Genomic DNA, 22,423 nt, shown 5'->3' with positions numbered 1-22,423 from the left:
CACCGTGATTGAAGGCTAATCAGTTACTATTGTAAATTAAAAACGTATCTTTGTTGCTTTATATATGGACTTAATTTAGGAAACATAAACAATGAGATATACGTTTTCTGCATTATATGAATCATTCTAATAAATTGACATGTGGAATAAAACATAAATAAAAAAAATAAGAAAATGTCATTTGTCCAAATACATAAGAAATTGATAAGTAGCAAAAAGTTGTTTATTTATTAGGATAGATTTACTATAAAGTTGAACCGGTGCATGACAATAATTGGTTTGACCATAAAATACATCCAAATCCACAAATATATCTTCTAAAAGTCTCACGTGCTCGCTATAAGTTCATCTTTTCCTTATTGTTTCTGTCAGCCGGAGAGCGGCAAATTAATGAGGTGATACTTGATACAATTGGTACACATGTATCCAAACAAGTTTTACGCAAGGTCAATTATATGAGGCAATTTCAATCTAAGTTCATCTGAAGATATGATAGATAAGACTTAAAAAAAAAACATTATTTACAATAAATTGTTTGTTGGAATGTTGTAAAAAATATTTAGGAATTGTGTATGCTAATTTTGCATTATATACTTTATAGGTTTTTCTATTTGTGCGAATATGAAATGAAATATTTGAAATTCTACTCAACCTTATTTTATAATTTTATTAGAGTAAATTACACGAATCGTCCTTCGTATAGATGTCAAAATACACGTTTACTCTCAATTTTTTAAAATTAACTCGGATCGTCTTTTATATCGTGAAAATGTGCAAGTTCCGTCCCTAAAGTCGTTTACCAAACCTAAAATGTCTATTTTAACCTTCTCCATTTATTTTTGATTTATTGTTTAAATTATTTATTTATTACATTTAATAACCCATCCCCGTTATTAGAGTTTTTAACCAAATTGGTGTTTTGAAAAACTTATTTACCTGATAGGTATACTTTTAAAATTATTTATCAATAGGGTTATTTAATTATAAAAATAAATGTCGTGCCCTAATTCTTTCGATTCCACTCACAGGTTTGATTCCACTGCCTTTGTCAAATTTTTAATGTAACCTTCGGATTATGCCTTTGTAAATGTCCGATTTTGAACTGTAATCTTCTTTTAGGTTCACTCTACTGGTTCTTATTTGATTAGATTAGTTTTTTAAAATTTCATATCTATAATTATGATTATTTCGAATGGTTGTACAGTTTCGATTTTGAAACTGTAATTTTCGACTTATGCCCTGTACATGTCCGATTTTGAACTGTAATCATGTCTCATTTATTAGGTTTGTTGTATTTTTTATGATATTAGGGATTTCAAGTTCTAAATTATTAAAATAGTCATTATGAATTTATGATATTCTTAAAATATGATATTTGTGATATTATTTTTCCGAAATTGCATTGCTTCTCAGTTTTATCACAGAAAATCTGATTAAGTGAATATCTGAAATTTCTGATGATAGTTTTTTAAAATTTTAATAGCTATGATATCAAATTTCTTAAATTATGATTAGTTGAAAAGTTGCTATATCAGAGTTTACTCTTCTAATGTTACAATGGTTCTTATTACTAATTTGTGAAAATATGATTAATTTAAAATCTTATTTATTCTAATGTTATTCTTCAAAGTTACAATGCTTTATAACTTTGAAAATTTGTTTAAGGAAAACTGAAAAGATTATGTTTTTCTTATATTAGTTCTCCGATAATGTTTGATCTGATTGAATTTAAATCTAAAATTATGATATTTCTGATTGTTTCGTCCATTTTTTTAGTTCAATAATTTGCATCATATGGACTACTCGAGTGGATAGATGATTTCGGTTTTCATCCTCAACGATGCGCATGCATTTTAGAATATTTTTATAGGTTTTTATTTTGTATTACCATGTTTTACAAAAAATTATATCCATTTTATGTCATTTCCTTTCAAATCCAACACAATTGATTTTTAAAATTTCTTTTTATAGCAATGTACCAAAAAAATGGCAATTCTTGTAATAAATTTGCATTATTGAAGACGATTGCTTGTTAGATTTCAAAACGGATTATTGGTTTTTGTAAGAAGCTTTTGTTGGTTTAGATTCAATTTTTTTGTTATAATGGTGTTTGTAAAAAAGTTTTAATAAAAATTAATAGCAAAAAGTAAAAAAAAATAAGTTATATTAAGAAAGGACAAAACTTCAGAAATGGTCCTTGTGGTTTCTGAAAATATCAAGTTTAGTCCCTAATTTCATAAAACCTAACAGATAGTCCTTGTGGTTTCAAAACTTTTAACAAATGGTCATTGTCACTAACTCCGTTAGCTTTTGGCTCTTAAGTGAAGGGCATTTTTGTCATTTCACTATTATAGGACAATTTATGAAGTTTTGTCTTATTTAATAAAATAAAAAAATATAATTATTTAGTATTGAAGGGGGTCTCTCTCCCTCTCTCTTCAATTACACCATTGTTTTAGATTATATGAACACATGAACAAACGCAAATATTGAAGTCAATTTGGAATCAAAATCCTTTTTTCTTTCACAACAAACCTGAATACAAAATACCGAAGTTAACTTTGACTTTTAATTTGACAATAAGAACAATATCGTTGATTCAGACTTTTAATTCAATTTCTGAACACTAATACTATCATGTTGGTATATTGATTTCAAACCAACATCTGGGTCTAAATTCATCTTGATCAATTATTAATTACGCAATCATAATATCTTTAATTTATCCAAATAAACAGATTTATATCAATCATCATCCAAACTTATCTCTTACTTCATCGATAATATCCACTTCTGAAATCATACTCCTCCTGTATTTGAAAATTTCCATTTTGTTAATCAATACATGAACTATGACTCACAAAATCCATTTAATCAAGAATATCAACAAAGAATTTGAAAAACGAGTAAATCGATTATCATATGAGAAAATCATTTATCAGATGTTGGTACTAGATACATCATTCCTCTGGCAAATTGTGGGAAGATTTTGGAGACACGTAAACCAACAAATTAAGGTTTGAGAACCTTTAAATCGATGGAAGACCCATCTGACTCAGTTTCAACCTCCATAATCGAACAATGGTGCAGATTTTCTTACCGTCAATGATGAGTCTTCCACGTCGCCGACCAAATACTACCATCGACTTATCCATTTCCGATTCTCCCTTCTTTAACCGAAAACTGATTTGCATGTTTACTTTTCCCCTAATCCATTGCAGCCGATCTGCAGTCTGCTTCCGATCTTCACTCTGCCGCTATCGATCCCCGATGACACTTCTCCCTTCCTCTACATTTACTCAGACCTGCTTATATTTTTTCTGTTTGAAACCCCATCATCCATCTACTACCACTAACCCTCGCCATTGTTAACTCTGTTTAGAAGGTAGTAAGAGACAAGAGAGGGACAGAAGTGTGGAGGAGATGAGAGGTTGCGATTTGGTTGTTGTCCGGAATCCAAATGTGCAGGGTGGCGGAGACGAGAGGCCTCAATTGGGTGGTTCAGGCCAAGGATATCATCGGTGATGGTGGGCTGAGAATGCGATTAGAGTATGGAGGTTTCAATGGTATTTTTAGGGTTCATAAAACAGAAATAAATGATGTTGTAGTGGTAACGATGAGGGCATTGGAAAGAGAGAAGAGAGAAAGAGAGAGAGAGAGAGAGAGAGAGAGTGAGTGGGACCTTTAATATTAAATTGTTATTATTATTATTAAATAAGGGCAAAATTTCATAAATGGTCCCTGTGGTAGTGAAAAGACAGACATGCCTTCATTTAATGGTCAAAAGCTAACGGTGTTAGCGAAAAGTACCATTTGTTAAAAGTTTTGAAACCACAGGGTCTATCTGTGAGGTTTTTTGAAATTAGAGACTAAACTTGATATTTTCGGAAACCACAGGGACCATTTATGAAGTTTTGTATTCAAAAAATAAATAGTAACTAAGGAAATTTGAAACAAAAAAGAAAGTTTATATACATGTTAGTATGGAAAGAGTAGGAAATTAGTAGATTTTTTTAATTAAATTGCTAAGTAATCCTATTTGATAAATAATTTAAAAGTATATCTATCGGGTAATAAGTTTTTTTTAGAAACCTCTATATGGTCAAAAACTCATTTTATCATCTATCATTCACGTGTGGTAAAATGACTCTTAAGAGTAACTAACTGTTGCGTTTGTTCTGATTTGGTCCCTTTCCTTTTTTTTGTACTCAATATACCATTGAACTTGTTGTTTGTGTTTACCATAACCCTTTTGACCGGATTTTGACCTGTGATAGTCGGTCAAAGGGTTATGGTGAACACAAACAAGTTCGATGATATATTGGGTACAAAAAAAAGGAAATGGTCCATATGAGAACAAATGCAACAGTTGGTTACCCTTATGATTCATTTTCCCTTTACTCATTTATAGCAAATCTCACGTCATTTCCTACTGATATTAATGACTTTATCAGATTCATTCTTGCTTCTTTTCAAAACATAACCCACAAAAGAACATTATTCATACATGTACAACTTTGTAATGTACATTTATTAGGGGAATCTTGACTAAGCAGGTGTATTTCATGACTATTTACATTTCCAATCAAATGATTTATCGTATCATGGATTCTAGACAAGTCTACAAATGAGTGGAATCAAAAGTGTTGTGATTTTTGAGTTTACTTAGCTTTAAGGTTGAATTCATGGGATAAGATACAACATCAATATGTACAATATCATGCAGCTTTTGCAGACATATCACCATAATATACCTTGAGGTAAACATTTATGTTGACAAATATACCTCTCATACACATTTATATCCTTTTACAGCGAGGTGTTGACAGCTAACCACAGTAATCATAACATAGACCATGTTTTAACGAAGTTACCCATCCGAAGCGCTCTTCATATACGTTATGACCAAAGAAGGTTGCAATCTTTGATAATTTTGCAACTTTAACTTCATTTAACTTTTTGGGGGGAAAATGACTCAGGAGGGTAACCAACTGTTGAGTTTTTCTCATTTGGTTTTTTTTGTACTCAATATACCATCGAACTTGTTGTTTGTGTTCACCATAATCCTTTGACTGACAATCACAGTCAAAAGCCGGTTAAAAGGGCTATGGTGAACACAAACAACAAGTTCGATGGTATATTGAGTACAAAAAAAAGAGAGCAAATGAAAACAAACGCAACAACTAGTTACCACAAAGTCATTTTCCCTCACGTATAGTCCCCATCCATTTTATCTCTTCTCCTCGTCTTCTTCTCTCTTTTTTGAACTAGATCTCCAACACCGAACCACCAAAAATCCTTCATCGTTCTCAGTTCATCTTCAAAAAAGCTAGAGAGAGAGATGGGTTGTCGGATCCACCACCTCCGCTGCCGGAGATACCGAGAAAGACCAATACAATGTGATCCTTCATTAGTTCTTTAACTTTCCACTGGCAGCATCGCCTTCTCAATGTCGTCGCTTTCTGCTGCCAATTCACCTTTTCCTCTCTCTCAAGTTCTGCTGCTACACTTGGAACAAACCTAAATCGCCTGGAAAAAACCCTAAATCGCCTAATTTGTGTATGTGGGTGGTGGTGTAGTAGATATTAGGTCATCACCGACGACAATCATCTTTACGATGACAATAGGTAGACAGGGTTGATCCCCTTACTTCAGATCTGTTCTTCACCCAATTTCTCTCTCTCACGTCCAGAAAAATGCAGATTTTTTCTTCACCCTTCCTTTATTCATGTCCGACAACTGCCACCTAAGATGGAGATGGAGGCGGAGCTAGAGTTTTGAACTAGACATAGATAGCGATGATGACACACATGTGGTTTCCAAATCTATGGGCTGATAAAGCTACATTCTTTGCTAAATCTTGAAGGTTTTGCAGATTTTGAGGTTTAATCTAAGGTTCTACAGCTGGTCCAAATTAGCAGGATGTCGAGATGGTCGATTCTTGGTTGGTTTATTTGGAACAGTTTATTTTCAAATGGTTGTTCCAGTAATTCTTGATCTCATTATTGGTTCTTCATTCGTTGGTATTGCTACTAGCATACAAAGGGATAATGACTTAGGAGCCTTCATTTGTTCAAAAAACATTATTCAACTATTACATGTTCAAAAAACACCATCAAACTAAGACATATGTTCAAAAAACGCCAACGAAATACATATTTTGTTAAAAAAAACATCATCTCTATGGTTTGGATAACTTACATGTTTAGCCCCTAACTTTTTTTTTCTTAACTCAGACGGTCTCTAGCGTTTATATTTATTTTGCCTTCCGACCATGATCAAGTTAAAAGACTAATATACCCTTATTAATTTCATTTAACATTTATTTTTATTACTTGTTAATTATTTATACAATTGATATATTATAAAACTTAAATTGTATAAATAATTAATAAATAATAAAAATAATGTTAAATGAAAGTAATAAGGGTATATGAGTCTTTTAACTCGATCTGAGTCCAAAGTTGAAGCAAATTTAAATTAAAAGGACCATCCGAGTTAAGAAAAAAGTTAGGGACTAAATTTGTAAATTACCCCAAACTATAGAGATGGTGTATTTTGAACAGAACATTTACTTCGTTGATGGTTTTTAAACATATGTCTTAGTTTGATGGTGTTTTTTAAACATGTAATACTTAAATGGTTTTTCTTGAACGAATTTGAAACTTTCGATGGTCTCTTAAGTCATTTTCCCGATTCATTGATCACCTCACTTTTAGTTCGGAAAACTAAAGTCAAAAACATGATGAGTAAACAAAGTGATTATGTGAAAGAGAGAAAAAGAGAGTTTGGATGGAAGGTGGGACCATCTTTTTAATATTTGAAATATTTAGAAACATTAAAAATAAATTAAAAATAAATGATAAAGAATTGGAAAATGACAATATAGTCATTTTCTGTCTACAAGGGACGAATCACTTGCGATTTTTTTACGATATAAGAGTCGGTCAAAGTTAATTTTAAAAAAATAGGGACTGAACGTCCATTTTGATAGACGATTGATGTAATTTACTAATTTTCTTATCATGAAAAGAACGAGTTTACACCTTGTCAATAAAGAAAGATCGAGTATAGAGGATACAAACGTCATCAGAAAGATAGATTCCAATAGATATTTTTTCACAATAGCCCAAGCCAAAACGTTGGTTCAGTTAATACTACAAAACGTTGGTTCAGTTAATACTAGCATGCCAACTAGTATAAAATTAGCAGCCCAAGCCGATAAATATTTTAGCCCGTGATGACTATTGACTACGTTCTAAGGCCGAAGCCCGAAAGACCGAATATCATAGCCCATTTTATATTATGTTAGTTTACAAGCTTACAACTATGTAGCTACGGATTTAGATTTTGACAAAGAAAATCTAGTGGCTCCTCAGCCTAGTATATTCTCGCTCTTTTTTTTTTTTTTTTTTTTTTTTTTTTTTTTTTTTTTTTTTTTTTTTTGGCAAACTATCATATTCCTACCAATGACCTCTAATTTGATAGATTCACTCCTTACCGCTAAGCCAAAGGTCCTTTGGAATTCAGTTCTTATTTACATATTTCATTTGGAATTGTCAGTGTTTATTGTTATAGTTTGCATAATATATTGTTTTCATATTTCGTTTGTTAATTCTAGTTGATTTGTGATTAGTTCTAGGATTTATTAACAGCAGTGAAATGAATTTTACTTTGATTGGTTCTTATTTTTTAGATTAGTTTAGTGTAGGATGATGTACACAACTTCGAAGTAAAGTTGACGATGATGATTCATTATTTGTATTTTCTTTCTAATAATGATATGGTTGCTTTCATATCATGTTTTTTAATCTGTTTAATTAATAGCTTTCTTAACTGTTTAGTAACTTAACTATTTAGAAAAGTAACCGCGAATACCTTCAAATATAGCGGTAACATATAACAATATTGAGTCGCTGCTAATACTTTGTTGCGGACGCGCTGTTGTCGCAGCCCTTAACATGTCACATATATTGCTTCATGTCCCTCTTATTGATGTCTCTACTATTGCTTGTTTCTTTTTAGATATTTTAAAAAAAATATCACATCACTGAAAAATCCAAAACCCAAAAAATATTGTTTCATTTTCTATTTTTCTTAAAAAGTTATCACATCACTCAAGAGTCCAAAACCCAAAAAATACGCAAATTGTTTTCTTTATGCTTCTCATTTAGAGGGCTAAATAATTATGATAGGTGGAGGAACAGATGCTAACTTGTAAACAATGCGTTTAAAATTGGACATGTTGATGGATTAGAGAATTTAGGTAGGGATGTTTAAAAGTCTCTTAGGATCTCGTTTCCGTGGAGGCCTCGTCTAGTATGGGGTATTTGTTTAAAATGCTTGATAGCTACCCAAATAAACAAAAGAAAAATGTTTTGATGGTTAATGATGTTCAACTCTAAAACCTAGAAAAACATAAAATCACTAGTACAAAAACGATCTATGACAATATTTTTTAAAATAATGGAGGTCACGATTTTGCTTATTTGCGTCACTAAAGGTCATTAATCAAATTTTAGTAATGTTTTAGTCATATCTTAACTAAAAGTCATCACACAATATCACCACTACTAGTAAAAATTGTCAATACATTTTCTCAATTTTTACATAAAAAATGTTAAAAATACTAGCCAATAGTCACGGTAGATCCTTGTGACTGTAAGTAATTTATTATGACATTTAAAAAAAACATGTAACTATAAATGTTTTATGATAACAATTTAGTTTCATATATATGTCTAAAATTAATGATTTTGAATATAATAAAATAATAATGAATGTAAGTATTTTATTATGATATTTAAAAAACATAAAACATGTAAATAAAAGTATTTTATAGCTACGTTTTAATTTTTATGTATATTTAAATGTAAAAAATTGTAACAATAAAATAAAAAAAAGCATGTCACTGTAAGCATTTTATGGTGATAGTGTTGAAAAGTGAAACCAGTATTTAGAGCGAGTTCAAATTTATTTTTTGTCGTCTAAATTTTTTTAATTTTCCCTCTTTACTAAAATTTCAATATATTTCCCTTTTTACAATAAATTAAATGTCTTCATTTCTCTCTTTCTTTACAAAAAAGACCTAATCCCTTCTTCTCTCTTTTTCTCGCAACTGTCGTCTCCTCTTTACCATTGTCCATCCCTTAGATCGAGCGGCTGTTCATTCTAAATCTTCCCAAACAAAGACAGTGTAACAATCGATCTTCCATCACTACCACTGGCGGTCTATCTGTTCAGTTAAACACGAAGCCACTTGAAATCGGTAAAACATTATGTTCGAGGAGTCTCGCATCGAACTTCCTCCAGCCCTTCCTTTTCGTCATCTATGTCATTCTCCTGTCATTGGTAAGCTCTATGAACTTCGTCACCGATGTCGTTCCCCTTTTGCTTTGCCTCCCATAGCGTCTCTTATTACTCTAATCACCGAAGAGAGATATGTATCGAGATTCAAAGGTTTTGAGCCATAAAAGTGTTCGATTTGCTTTAAATTTGCAACACCGGTTTTGGATTCTTTCCTCAGTTAGAAACAAATAAGATGAAGTCACTCTTTAATTATAGTTATGTAAATGCATGAGTTCTGTTATCTGTAAGTTTTTTCATCGTATTAAGTTCTATTTTAAAGGTTGTTTGAATTGAAGTTACCATCCGTTCATTCTCCACCGCTTCTGGTTCTCAATACTATAACGAACCAAAAATCATAAGGTAAAATTTTCATTTTTAATTCAACAAACAAACACAATTTGTTCTTGTCACCCATTTAAAAACATGTCGTAGTGAAAATAGTTATCAGATTACAATCCTAAAATCATAAAGTGCAGAAACATGGGTGGATACGTTGCGATCAAGTCGGGCCCTACCCTGTCGAACCGAAAGAACCTAAAACTATTAACACAAACCGTAAGCACAAAGATTAGTGAGTTCCCCAAAATACCACATACCATACGTACAATGCACCTTGACCGACAAACCTCAGGCCCCGCCTGACATCGAGCCACGCCCAACATCGGGCCTCACAAGGAATAGATCTGTCAGTAGCATGCGATAGGCCCCGCCTAACACATTCATCAAGCCCCGCCTGGCATCGTGCCACACCCGATATACATACCAACACATACAATACATGCAAGAGTCACAAAAACAGCTAACATACAACACGCTTATCAGGCCCCACCCGGTATACAAACCAACACATACAATACATATGAGAATTACAAAGACAACCAGCATACTATAACATAATCCAATGGGCCGAAATTGGTGCCTTCGACCTGCAAGTACTATGAGGAGACTCACCTCTCGGTATGAAAAAATAGTTGAATAGGTCTCGACTCCAAATATCGACTCTACCTGTTACATATTCATCAAATAGTGACCAATCTCAATTATAACTCAAAATACCCAAATTACCCTTAGGTCAAAACTCAACTCAAAATCAAAAGTCAACCCAGTTAGTTTCCACGTCAAGGCCTCTTTGGCCACGTCATGGCCGCAACCCGACAAAACAAGCGGGTCTTGACCAAGTCACCACATCGTGGTGACCTCAACCACGCCGTGGTGATGTGTCTGGACAACTTAAACCTATAAGTCCTTCTTTTCCAACTACAACAACCCTAAGGCTTAAATCTAGACCTTCCCATGGTCTTGATTGATAAAGTTTCCAACTTTATCCCTCAAATCCTTCCATAAGTCAAACTCCCAAACCTAATCACTAATGGTGACTTAATGCATCAAGATTCTCATTAAGCACCAAATCCTTAGAGTTGCACCTCCAAAGTTTCCAGAAATTATTCACACTCCAAAGTGACCATAAAATTCGTGGCTTTGTGGACTTGAATGTCCAAAACATCCCTTTTTTCCATTTTAGGGAAAAAATATGGTTTCATGATTAAAATCCCATGTATGACATCAAAACCTGATTATAATCCAAATCCAACGCACTACTTTATCATTATGACCTGGAGATTCATAAAGTTGCAAACTTTATGAGATCCCATCACTTAAGTCCATCTAACTCATGGCATAATGGGACAAAAACAAGAGATCTAGCAACATGGAAAGAAAAGGTTGAGTCTTGGGCACTCACCACGGTCTAAGAGATAAGCTTAGCTGAAGAAATGATGTTTGCCAAGTAACCACCTCACCAAGAGTTTCCTTTTCATTCTAAAATCACCAAAAAGTAGCAAACATGAGCACACGACTTCAATGGAGGCTAAGGTTAGGGTTATAAAGGTGAAAGGAGGTTTGGAGGCCGAGGATAAACCCTAAAATGGGTTTGGAGAGGTTTAAATATGAAGGGACCCTAAAATAATCATGGGATTGGGCCTGATCAACTGCCATGTGGTTGTGACCTACACCACACCATTCATTGTTTTCGAAAACTTTTCTCTTGATAAAAAGGCGACTCCTAACACGAGTCTCAATCTTGGGTACCATCTCAGACTCACCTTGTCGTACCATAACTATAATTCTAATGTAACCGAGACCTCCCTGGTCTCGTACTTACCTACCAATTAACCGAAATACTGGATTTCCAATTGGTTGCTGAGGCTAATAGCCTCATATAATCGCACCACGCGTTTCCTAAACGAGGGTCTATCTGGGAAGAGTTGTCCTAGCTTGTCTGCCATAATGGCTCCAACAACCCTCCTGGTCCAACCAGGGATAACATAACCAACCATTCATCACTGGTGAATCCTTTAATTGAGATCAAGGGTGACTCCCCACGTAAGTCTCACACTTAATTTCCAGACCAATCTAAAATCTCACGTCCTGATAACCAACAAAAAATTCAAAAGTTTAATATATCAAAGATCTCTTGCATCCATGCTGACCTCCCACTTAACTGAGATGTAAACTCCCTAATTAATCGCAGAGACTGATAGTCTCACCCCTAGTCCCACTACGAGGATTTGACTAAAAGTCTAACTAATAAGGGCTACCCTAGCCTAACCATCAAACGAATACCAACCAATGACCACATACTCATCCCACTCTAAACATGATCCAATACCTTGCTCAAGCTAATTTCCATCGGGTCTCACCCAATCTATCATAACTAAATGAGCCTCGCCCATGGGTCTCATCCAATCTGCACAATTGAATGGGCCTCGCCCATGGGTCTCACACAATAGAGTGGTATATAAGCCTAACCTCGCCTTGGATCCAACGATCCTCATACCATCACAAAGACAAGTCCTCCGAATATACTGCCTGCCAACCTAGTGAATGCTACGGCCACCCCCGCAATCTTACAACACTTCTATTATTATTTACCAATCTAGTGAATGCTACGACCATCCCCACAGTCTTACAATACTTCTATACTGCCATGGTCCCAACCCATGGTTTTATCGCTCATTTACCATACTAACCATGATCATACTGAGTCGAACCCACGTTCAACTATACCTCGACCATGTGTTTGGGTTATGCTTTAAACCCCAAATCCTTAATCAGACATGAATAGGCAAAGAGGCCCTAACACAACCCTTAAGATGTTCTTGATCATATAACCACCATGTGTCACTACTGATGCGCAACATAAACTGAATATCTATTTTGGTGTAACCATTAGTCCAAAAGATTCTCCCCCACTTGGATTCGTCTTCCCTCTTCCAATCCACAAAAATTGATGGATTTCAAATCCATCTCACAACCTTACAATTTAAATTGCCAACAACTAGGGCTTACAAGAACTAACATTCCATTACTAGCCAATCTTAGCGATCACACACATTCCAAAACTAAATGAATACTTCCCGAAATCTCAACAAGCTCGATAATCCCAAGTACTGCCCATGATACAACTCCAAACCCTTAAGCCACTTTAGCTCGTGACAAAGTACTATAACCCTTGACCGGACCGGACGGATCACCATTCTGACTACCCACTTGTTGAAGAAAATCGATGCACTCAGAACATCTCCAACAAAGTCCATTTAAATCCCCTTGACATTCCAACATCAGAACAAACTCGAGCGATTAATTCGTCAATTACACATTGGAGTGATGGTTCACTATTGCTCTTGCCCTACCAATAGTAGCAATCGGTTCAAAGCTTGTCAACAATCAACATACATCCATCCTGAGCGATACAAGAGCTCTTGAATTTTGACTTTGTTGTCCCATATGGGACAACCAGCTTCCACAAGATCTTTTATTACAAGTCCCCGATGTGAGTACCACACTTGCATTCCTATAGACATGAATTTGGCAGTTACTCATCTGACACTTGCATTTTGAAAAATCCTTTATACCTATCAACCGTGACGGATTTTCACCATCTTGAGTTTCAATATTCTCACAAACTTGATTCTTACTAATCTTGCACCCACGATTAAAACAATTCCTCATTGCCTTGAAACCATGAAGAGCCCTTACATTTTATGCCTTCAAACCCGGCATGCCCACCTTGCGGATTCCTATAATTCTTGTTGATACCACCAAAGATCAAATCAATTACCAAACCTTTCTCACTTTAAGCTTGTTCTGATGATGGTTGATTCCTCCCACATCGAAATCAAAAAATGGCTCACCTAAAATCCCCTAAACACGGCCTCGGTATGCAAAATGGCATATGAAGATTCTCAAGATAAAATGCCTAGACCATCATGAAGAAAACTATAATTTCTAGGTGAAGACTTAGAAATTACATCACATGCATAAATACGGGTGTTAAAAATATGAAATACCTAATACCTAATAAGGTAACATCAATTTAAATCTTTAAATATCCTTAAATTCGATTTATTTGGTGTTTCTATTTATCAAATTGAGATTGATAAAAGTGATGGAATTGGAAAAGGGTTGCTCATATTTTAAGGATGAGGGTGTTTCTTGAAGCAGTAATGGTGGTGAAATTGGCCTTAACACTTCTTTTCAGCAGGCTTGTTACCCTTTTACTTTCTGGGACTCTTTGTCTTTCTCATAAATAGCCATATGTACAAAACTTCTCAAAAATTCCTCTAGATAAATAGGAGAAGATTCTATAGAAATGTTTTACGTATAGGTTTCTAACGCCTATAAGACTCGGATTTGTGTTCATCAAGACATTCTGCCTTTTGGTCTTCTTCAATCAGATGATCTCTTCTTCCCTTAGTTGTTTATTTTCCTATTAAACCAAGATTTTAAAATCAATTCTTATCTTAATAATGCAAAACAATATGAGATTAGTACGAACTACATATTTTATGGGTCCAAAATCAATAATTTGAAGTATGATAGAATTTCCTGCAACCGAAGAGGAGATTGCTAGATGACTTGAGTAAATCTTCATTGTTGTGAATTCTTCATCCTTGAGAGAATTTTTGTTCTAGAAATTGAGTTTATTTATTGATTTGATTCAAAATTTGATTTCCCCTCTCTAGTATACTTGTTAATTTCACTTTCTCTCTCTAGAACTTAGTTTATATTCACTTTCTCTCTCTATAAATATCCAAGTTCTTGTGATCATGGTATATTTGGCTTATGATTATTGGACCGTGTTGATTAAAGATGTCAAATACATAGTCATTGAGAAACAATTTTATGGGTTATTGTTGAAAGGCGGGTTGATTACATGGGAAACTTTGGTTTCTTATGGAGGCTTGAAAGGTGATCATGGAAGATTGATATTTCAACCTCTTTTGAAGATTGGAAGTTTGATTGAAATCACCATGAATATGTTATCTTGGTGTGAAAATCAGAAGGAAGGAAAAGAAAGAGAATTATTCAAAAAGGAATATATTTCTCTTATTGAAGACCCAAATGATCTTCATGTTCTTAAATTTGTTGAAGTTCAAGAAATGGGAATTCATAGTGTTATTGATGAAGATGTAAAAGTTTTTCATTCAATTGGAGTTCAAACCAATGAATGCTTGAATTCTTGTGATTCGTTTGAAGGAATGGTGCCATATCGAAAGCCTTCAATCCAAGAAGTTCAAATGTATCAAACTCCAAAAGATTTGATTCAATTGGAAAGTTGAAGTTGTCAAGAATGATGTTGTTTTTGAATTCAAAACTTCAAGATCCAAAAAGATGATAAGGAAGAAAAGGAAGAACAATATCAAAAACAAGAACAATTGGGTTTCTAAACGAATTTCTTCAAAAGTTGTCTTGAAGCCAAAATCTATGAAGAAAATTTGGGTTCCAAAACAACAATCATCAAGTGTTGCAATGAATTCGAATTCCAAAGCCGAAGTTGCTGAAAATTCTCGAAACCATAATGAAGATAAATCTAGATCGTTGAAAGACGATAAGAACGGATTGTACAACATACATCGTGGGTGGTACAATGTGAAGATTGGAGATTTTCTTGTTCCAACAAAAGAACCGAGATCTTCAATGATTAATTCATGTGTTGCAAATGGAAAAAGAATCATCAAGAAGGTTTCTCAAGTTCTCAAATGGATTCCGAAAAATTCATGTTGAGATCGAAGATGAACGATCAATGTTTTTCTCAAAATCTGAATTCAATCATTTTTTTTAAATCATGCTTTTCGTTTTAATTGTTGATCGTTTTGACTCGTTGGATTTATTTCGTTTCAACCCCATTAATGATCCAATAAAAAAAATTAGATCAAGCTCCAAAATCAAAATCATATTCTCAGTTTTTTTACTGTTCAAAATCCATTTTTGAGCCTAAATTCAAACATCTTTATTCCTTGAACCCAAATCAAAGCATATAACTTGATTTGATTACTGTTCATCTGTTTTTAAAATCAAGACCATATTATTTTTGTATATTGAGCCCAATCCAAATCATAATCTGGTTACTATTCGTCACTTTCTTGTCATATATTTGAATTCGTTCTCAACATCAGTATCCAAATCGAGCAAAGTAATTAAGTCATTTTTATTTTCCTTATCCTTGATCGATTTCACCATATGAATCATATTACATTTTAAAATCTTTTGACGATTCTTGATTGTTATCAATTCAAAATTGATTGATAATTTGGAGTTCTTGTTGTTGAATACTCAAGAACAAATGAAGACCAGTTCATATTTGTTGTTTAATCTGAAAAATTGAGTATGGCGTGTTATGACAGAAGTATACAATCAACAAAAGTAATCAATAGAAATAAAACAAATTAAATTCAAATATATGTAATATACAAGAATTAGATTACAGAAAACATACTTGAATGTTAACTACACAGAAAACATAATCTCGAAACTGTACAGATTGAGGCCTGATTTTGCAGTGTCTAACGACAAAAATTTCCCTGGAATGGGTCTGTCTTGAGGATACAACAACCAATTCAAGAGCAGATCTTGAATCTATTAAAATTCACCATGATCACTTTGATACCAAGAATGATTTTTTGAGAGAAAGTTTTGTGTTTTATTAGCCCTCAAATTCTGTCTGAAATCCTTCATTTATAGGCTTGCAATTTTGGTTGTAAACCACCAACCGAATTTAACTGCTGAAAAACTGATTGCAGTTAAACCTTTATTTGACAGAATTTGTTTTGTAATAAATAAATAAAAATTAATTAATGACTATTAATTTCAGATTATATATAAAAAAAATATTATTTAGTCAAGAAGAGCCCAAGAGCCCCACAACCAAGGCCCTATCTTTGACCATTAATATTTAATAATCCAAGCCTACTACTAGCCCAATTTGACTAGTCCTACACCACAACCCAAACCCAATTTTCTTAACCCATTACTTGATCCATTTGAATAAATAAGTCAGAAAAGCCTTATACGGTGGGAAAAGGTTCTGTTCCACCAATGTAGGATAAGTCCCACATTGTAATTTTGTAGAGCAAAGTTCCAACAATAACCCACATTTTCTATTCAAACTCCAAGAATACCCCACATTTGAATAGAAAATAATTGAACTTTGATATTCAAATAAGGGAAGTAAGATAAGATATGCATATGAATAGGTGTTGTCAAACTTGAACCTTTCATAGTGAGTACTACTTGGATCTACTTTGTGGATAGTGAACTAGAGTATTGAACTAACCACTTTATGTAGTACAATCAAAACAAGAGGTATCACACATATCATATCTAAACATGGTTCATTTCTTACCGTTGTGTTCTTTTCGGTCGTGAACAATCCTTTCTTCATGAGACTTTTAAAGAGCTTAGCCATATCAGCTCCCAAAGATGCGACCTCACATCCATCTCACATAGCTAACGCTAATCTGGAACAATCCGTACTATTCCACTATAAAAGCTATAATCATTATTAAGAATAAAGAATTCATCCCTATATCATCAACAGAAAACACAAAATAAATATCACAGGAGTGAGCATACCTTTGTGTTAGTGTTTCTTTGAGTCTTCCCCAACAAGTTGTCCTATTGAACCTAGACCATGGGATCTCCAATGTTGCTAGGTTAGGTTTCCACCAGGTGGTGACTCATTATGTTGGCTTTAAGCCCATTCCCCTCGACGTGAAGAGAACTTGCTCTCTAGTAAGGCCTTTTGTCAAAGGGTCAGCTATATTTTCGTTTGACTTTGTGTAACTAATGGAAATTATTCCATTCTTCAACAAGTCTCTTATTGTAATATGTTTGCGCCTAATGAGCCTCGACTTGCCATTGTATATGTGAATTTGTGCTCTAGTAAGAGTAGCCATATTATCACAATATATGCCAATAGCAGTAACTGGTTGAGGCTATAGAGGAATACCTTTTAGGAAGCTTTTAAGCCATTCAACTTCTTCATCAATTTTTTTTAAAGCAACAAACTATGTTTCTGTTGTAGAACGAGTATTCATGGTTCTCTTAGGTGATTTCCAAGAGATAGTAGCTCCACCAAGAGTGAACACATATCCACTTGTGGATTTTGCCTCTGAAGTATTGAAAATCCAAATTGCATCACAATACCCTTCAAGAACAGGAGGATATCTCGTGTAATGCAATCCATAATTCATTGTATGCTAAAAATATCTAAGCACTCTCACTAATGCATACCAATGATCTTTCCCACGATTGTGGGAGTAGCGGCTCAATCTACTTACACTATATGCTAAGTCTGGTCTTGTACAATTCATAATATACATTAAGCTACCAAGAACTTGAGTATATTCTAACTGAACTACACTATCACCTTTATTCTTCTTAAGATGACTAGAAGCATCAAATGGGGTGACAACCGGCTGGTCATCATAGTGTCCAAACTTCTTGAATACACTTTCAATATAATGGCATTGAGTAAGAGTATATCCATTTGGCCTTCTTTGAACTCTTACACCAAGTATCACATTTATTACTCCTAAGTCCTTCATGGAAAAAGAGGAGTGTAGCATTTTCTTGGTTTGATTTACCACATCCAAATTAGTACCGATTATAAGCATATCATCCACATACAATGTCACACCCCAAAACCGAGAACGGAGGAAACGTTCTAGGCGGAGGACGTCATGTATAGTATCACAACAATACAAAGTAGTAAACAAGCAACAACATCATCCATTGCATTAATAATATAATTCTAATTACAAGTGTGTTCTTTCAAAGTATAAAACAACATAATGAATACTCAAAATAAAAGACGAGTCTTTACCACTCCATCTTCACAAAACCTTGTCGTCGTACCTGTCTATTTGTGCCTGAGAATACAAGTTATTTTGAAAGCGAGTATCAACAATAAAGCTGGTGAATTCATAAGTATTTATGTGTCTTTGATTTGTAAAACTGTAAAGAAAAGACTTGTAATTGTTTGAAGGAAAGTATGTATAAGTATGAAAATTTTTGTAAGCAATTGTAAACGTTTGAAAACCCTAGAAAATCTCATATTACATACTAGTATAAAAAGTAGTCTTCTACCAAGACTCGACTGTTTTGAAAGTAGTCTTCTACTAAGACCTGACTGTTTTGAAAGTAGCCTTCTACCAAGACCCGACTGTTTTGAAAGTAGCCTTCTACCAAGACCCGACTGTTTTGAAAGTAGTCTTCTACCAAGACCCAATTGTTTTGAAAGTAGCCTTCTACCAAGACCCGACTGTTTTGAAAGTAGCCTTCTACCAAGACCCGACTGTTTTGAAAGTTTGAACCTCTACATAAATGAAGGTTTTTCACTTGTACAACTAATATTATTCAAATCTAATCTACCTCATCGATTATGTGAATGTGACACAAGTAAAGGTAATAAGGAAAATAATAGAATAACTGGAATTGTATCCTTTTGTATTTGTTGTCTATAAAGTGTAAGTACTGTAGTATTTGTATAAAGTGACTACTATTGTACTAATTGCCTCAAAATGAGTATTAAGGTATAATGTGATGGCTAGATCCCATACTAAACGCTCTCCCTGTCAAAAGATTCTGGGAACCAAACACGACCCCTGCAATGATTGCAAGTCGTGAACATCCACATTATGATTATATGATCATGTATACCCAATGTATCTCTCACCTTTTGTGTAGAACAATGCGTTAGAGATTCATTGGTATAGTTAGATCATGTACTTGTTCCATGCTATAACACCTTATTATGTATGTTTTGTTATCGTGTATTGTATCTCTTCATATAGTAAGTAATGTATTAGTATTCTTGTAATTGTATTTCTCTAATTGTATCTCTGTAATTGTATCTCTTCATGTAGTAAGTATTGTATTAGTATAGACTCATGAATGAACTGACTCTTGTGTGATTCCTTGTACTTGGAATAGCAAGTAGTATCTTCTAACTATATCTATTATAGCTACTAGTAATGTACGTGTATAACCGAAGTATGCCTTTGCTACCCAGAGGTACTGAACTAACTGAAGGAACTTTTATGTCTATATATGTATACATGATATATAACTACTATTTAGACGACATTCGGACGATTAACCGATTCCCTAAGGCCACATCCCAACGAGGAAAAGGAAAAAAAGATAGCTAGTCGTCCTAAGTCCTTTAAACATTACTTATATAACTATACATATATGGGCATGCATTTGACAATATAAAAGTACAAAAGAAGTTTTGTAAAACCTTTGAAAAGTTTAATAACTAAGAAATGATGACTTGATGTCAGTTTATAAAATGATTTGAAAGTAGTTTGTTTGATAAGAACAGTTTTAAGTATAAGTAAACCTTTAATAGAAACACAATTGTAACAGAGTTTGAAAGGAAACATACAATATGTAAGACAGTTTGATAAAGAGCTTTAACATGTAAAAACGTTTTAGTAAGTCATTTGGAAGTAGCATCCTGAGTAAACATCTAAAAGTGTAATAAGTCCATTTGTATGCTAGTTATTAATCACATGTGATTGATGTACTAACTAGCATGATTCAACTTGTATTCCCCCCATAAAAGCATTTATAAACATTTAAAAGGGTTATTTAAGGGGTATGAACTCACCTGCAGTGAGTGGATTGGATGGAAGTGTCGGACAAGTGCTTGGTGTCAAGTGAAGACTTAAACACACACAATAATCGATCTAGGAGCTTGAATGGTTGGTTTTGGCCAAGAACACTAGTGTGTGTTCTTGGTGAAACTTGAAGATGAGTTTTGAATATCGGGGACGAAGATCGGGATGATACTTGAGAGGATTTCAGCCAAGGGAAAGAAAAAAATGAACTAATGGCCTATCATTCATCATATAAGGTGGAGTTTACGGCCCACATGGAGTTTACTGTCGTAAAATACCATGTGGTGGCCGTGAACTCCAGGTCAAGGTATTTCAGGCTCAATCTTTGTGCTATAGCTTCATCAGATAAACCTCGACAGTTATCCCTTAAGTGTACAAGGCTCATAACACTCAAACAGACTCCAAAATGTGCTAAATGATAACAGGAATGAGTTTGACTTTCAATGAAGTGTTAGACTGAATAGGATAGAAAATTTCGGGTTGTCACATCATCCCCCCGTTAGAGGGAATTTCGTTCCCAAATTAGAATTTAGGTAAGGAAGTAGGTATGAATAATCGAGCAATCAGGTGGGGATACTTCCTATTCGATTGATTCTCGCGCTCCCAAGTGAATTTAGGTCCTCGGTTGGCAGTCCAACGATCCTTCACTAATGGGATGCGGCGTTGCGTCGTTCGCTTGACCTCTCGGTCCATGGTCACTAAGGTTCTTCCACGAAGGTGAGGCTCTTGTTGAACTCGATCTCGATGAGTGGGATTACAAGAGTCGTAACGGAAAGGTACTTTTTCAAGTTCGAGACGTGGAGGGTAAAATGTACGTTACTGAGTTCGCGAGTAATTTGAATTTGTGAGTTATAGGGCCGATTCTGGCAAGAATCTCGGAGGTCCTAACTATCTTGGATTTCGCTTTCCACGCTTTCCGAAGCTTATCAAGCCTTCCCAGGGTGAGACTTCCAAAAGAATTTGGTCTCTCACTTGGAATTCCAAAGGTTTCTTCATCTTGCTTCTCTTATTAGTCAAGGGCCGCTCCCTTCTGGGTCAAAGCCGTAAGAGGTTTCCGTAATTTGCGAGGAGTTCTGCATGAACTACGACAGTAGGTCAGTGAAACCTAGAATTTGGCGAATTTCCGTCGGCGTCTTCGGTGCTGACAAATCCTCAACGGTTTTGATTATTGGAAGGGTCCTCAAGAATTCCCACATCACTAATAGTGTGTCTTAGGAATTCGACTCTTCAATTCCAAAACTCGTATTTAGAGAACTTCGTGTAGTGCTTCTCTGATCGTAATGTTTCCATGGTTTGTTGTAGATTCTCTTTATGATTTCCTTCTTATAAGAGGGTAGATAAGTAAGTCATTTATAAGGACAATGACGAACTGATCCAAGTAAGAATGGCGTACCCTATTCATTAAGTTCATGAATACTACGGGCGCATTAGTCTTATATGAGGGGTATCACTACGGACTCGTAGCGTCCGTATCGAATTTGGAAGATTGTCCTCGGGACATCCTTCTCTAACACTCGCAACCGGTGATATTCGGATCTTAGGTCCGTTTCTGAAGGTACATCGTTCCTTGCAGTTGGTCGACCAATTCATCTATGCGAGGCAAAGGGTAATGATTTCTAATGGAAATCTTGTCGAGGTCTCTGTTAGTCGATGCTCCTAGGAAACAATCCGCCTATCTTCTTGAATAATAAAATTGGAGTTTTCTAGGGCGAGGAGCTTGGTCTCTCAATTCCATTGCTGAGTAGTTCGTTAAGCTGTCCGAATGGTTCTTGTATCTCCGTGGGTGTTAGACTGTAGGGCGATCTGGTTACAGGAGTAGTATTGGGTTCTAAGTTTGTTCGCATGACGATGCGATTACTCGTAGTCTTGGGTAGTCTCCGTCCTAAAGTTCATATTAGACGTCATACATGGTTCATCAATCACAGTCTCGTGTACACGAGTCGTATATAATTAAGATTGAAAAGGTAGTCAAATTAATGATTCTTCTTTAAGCTCACATCCCAACGAGGAAAATAAGTTAAAGTGGAATCAACAATTCTAAACCTGTAGAACCTTGATTATATACCACCCCTGTGTACACATTCTTCAGCGATAGATCAAACGTAAGG

Source organism: Lactuca sativa, chromosome 8, assembly GCF_002870075.4.
Source record: "Lactuca sativa cultivar Salinas chromosome 8, Lsat_Salinas_v11, whole genome shotgun sequence".
Lineage (NCBI taxonomy): Eukaryota > Viridiplantae > Streptophyta > Magnoliopsida > Asterales > Asteraceae > Lactuca > Lactuca sativa.
Note: the sequence above shows the minus strand (reverse complement) of the source record.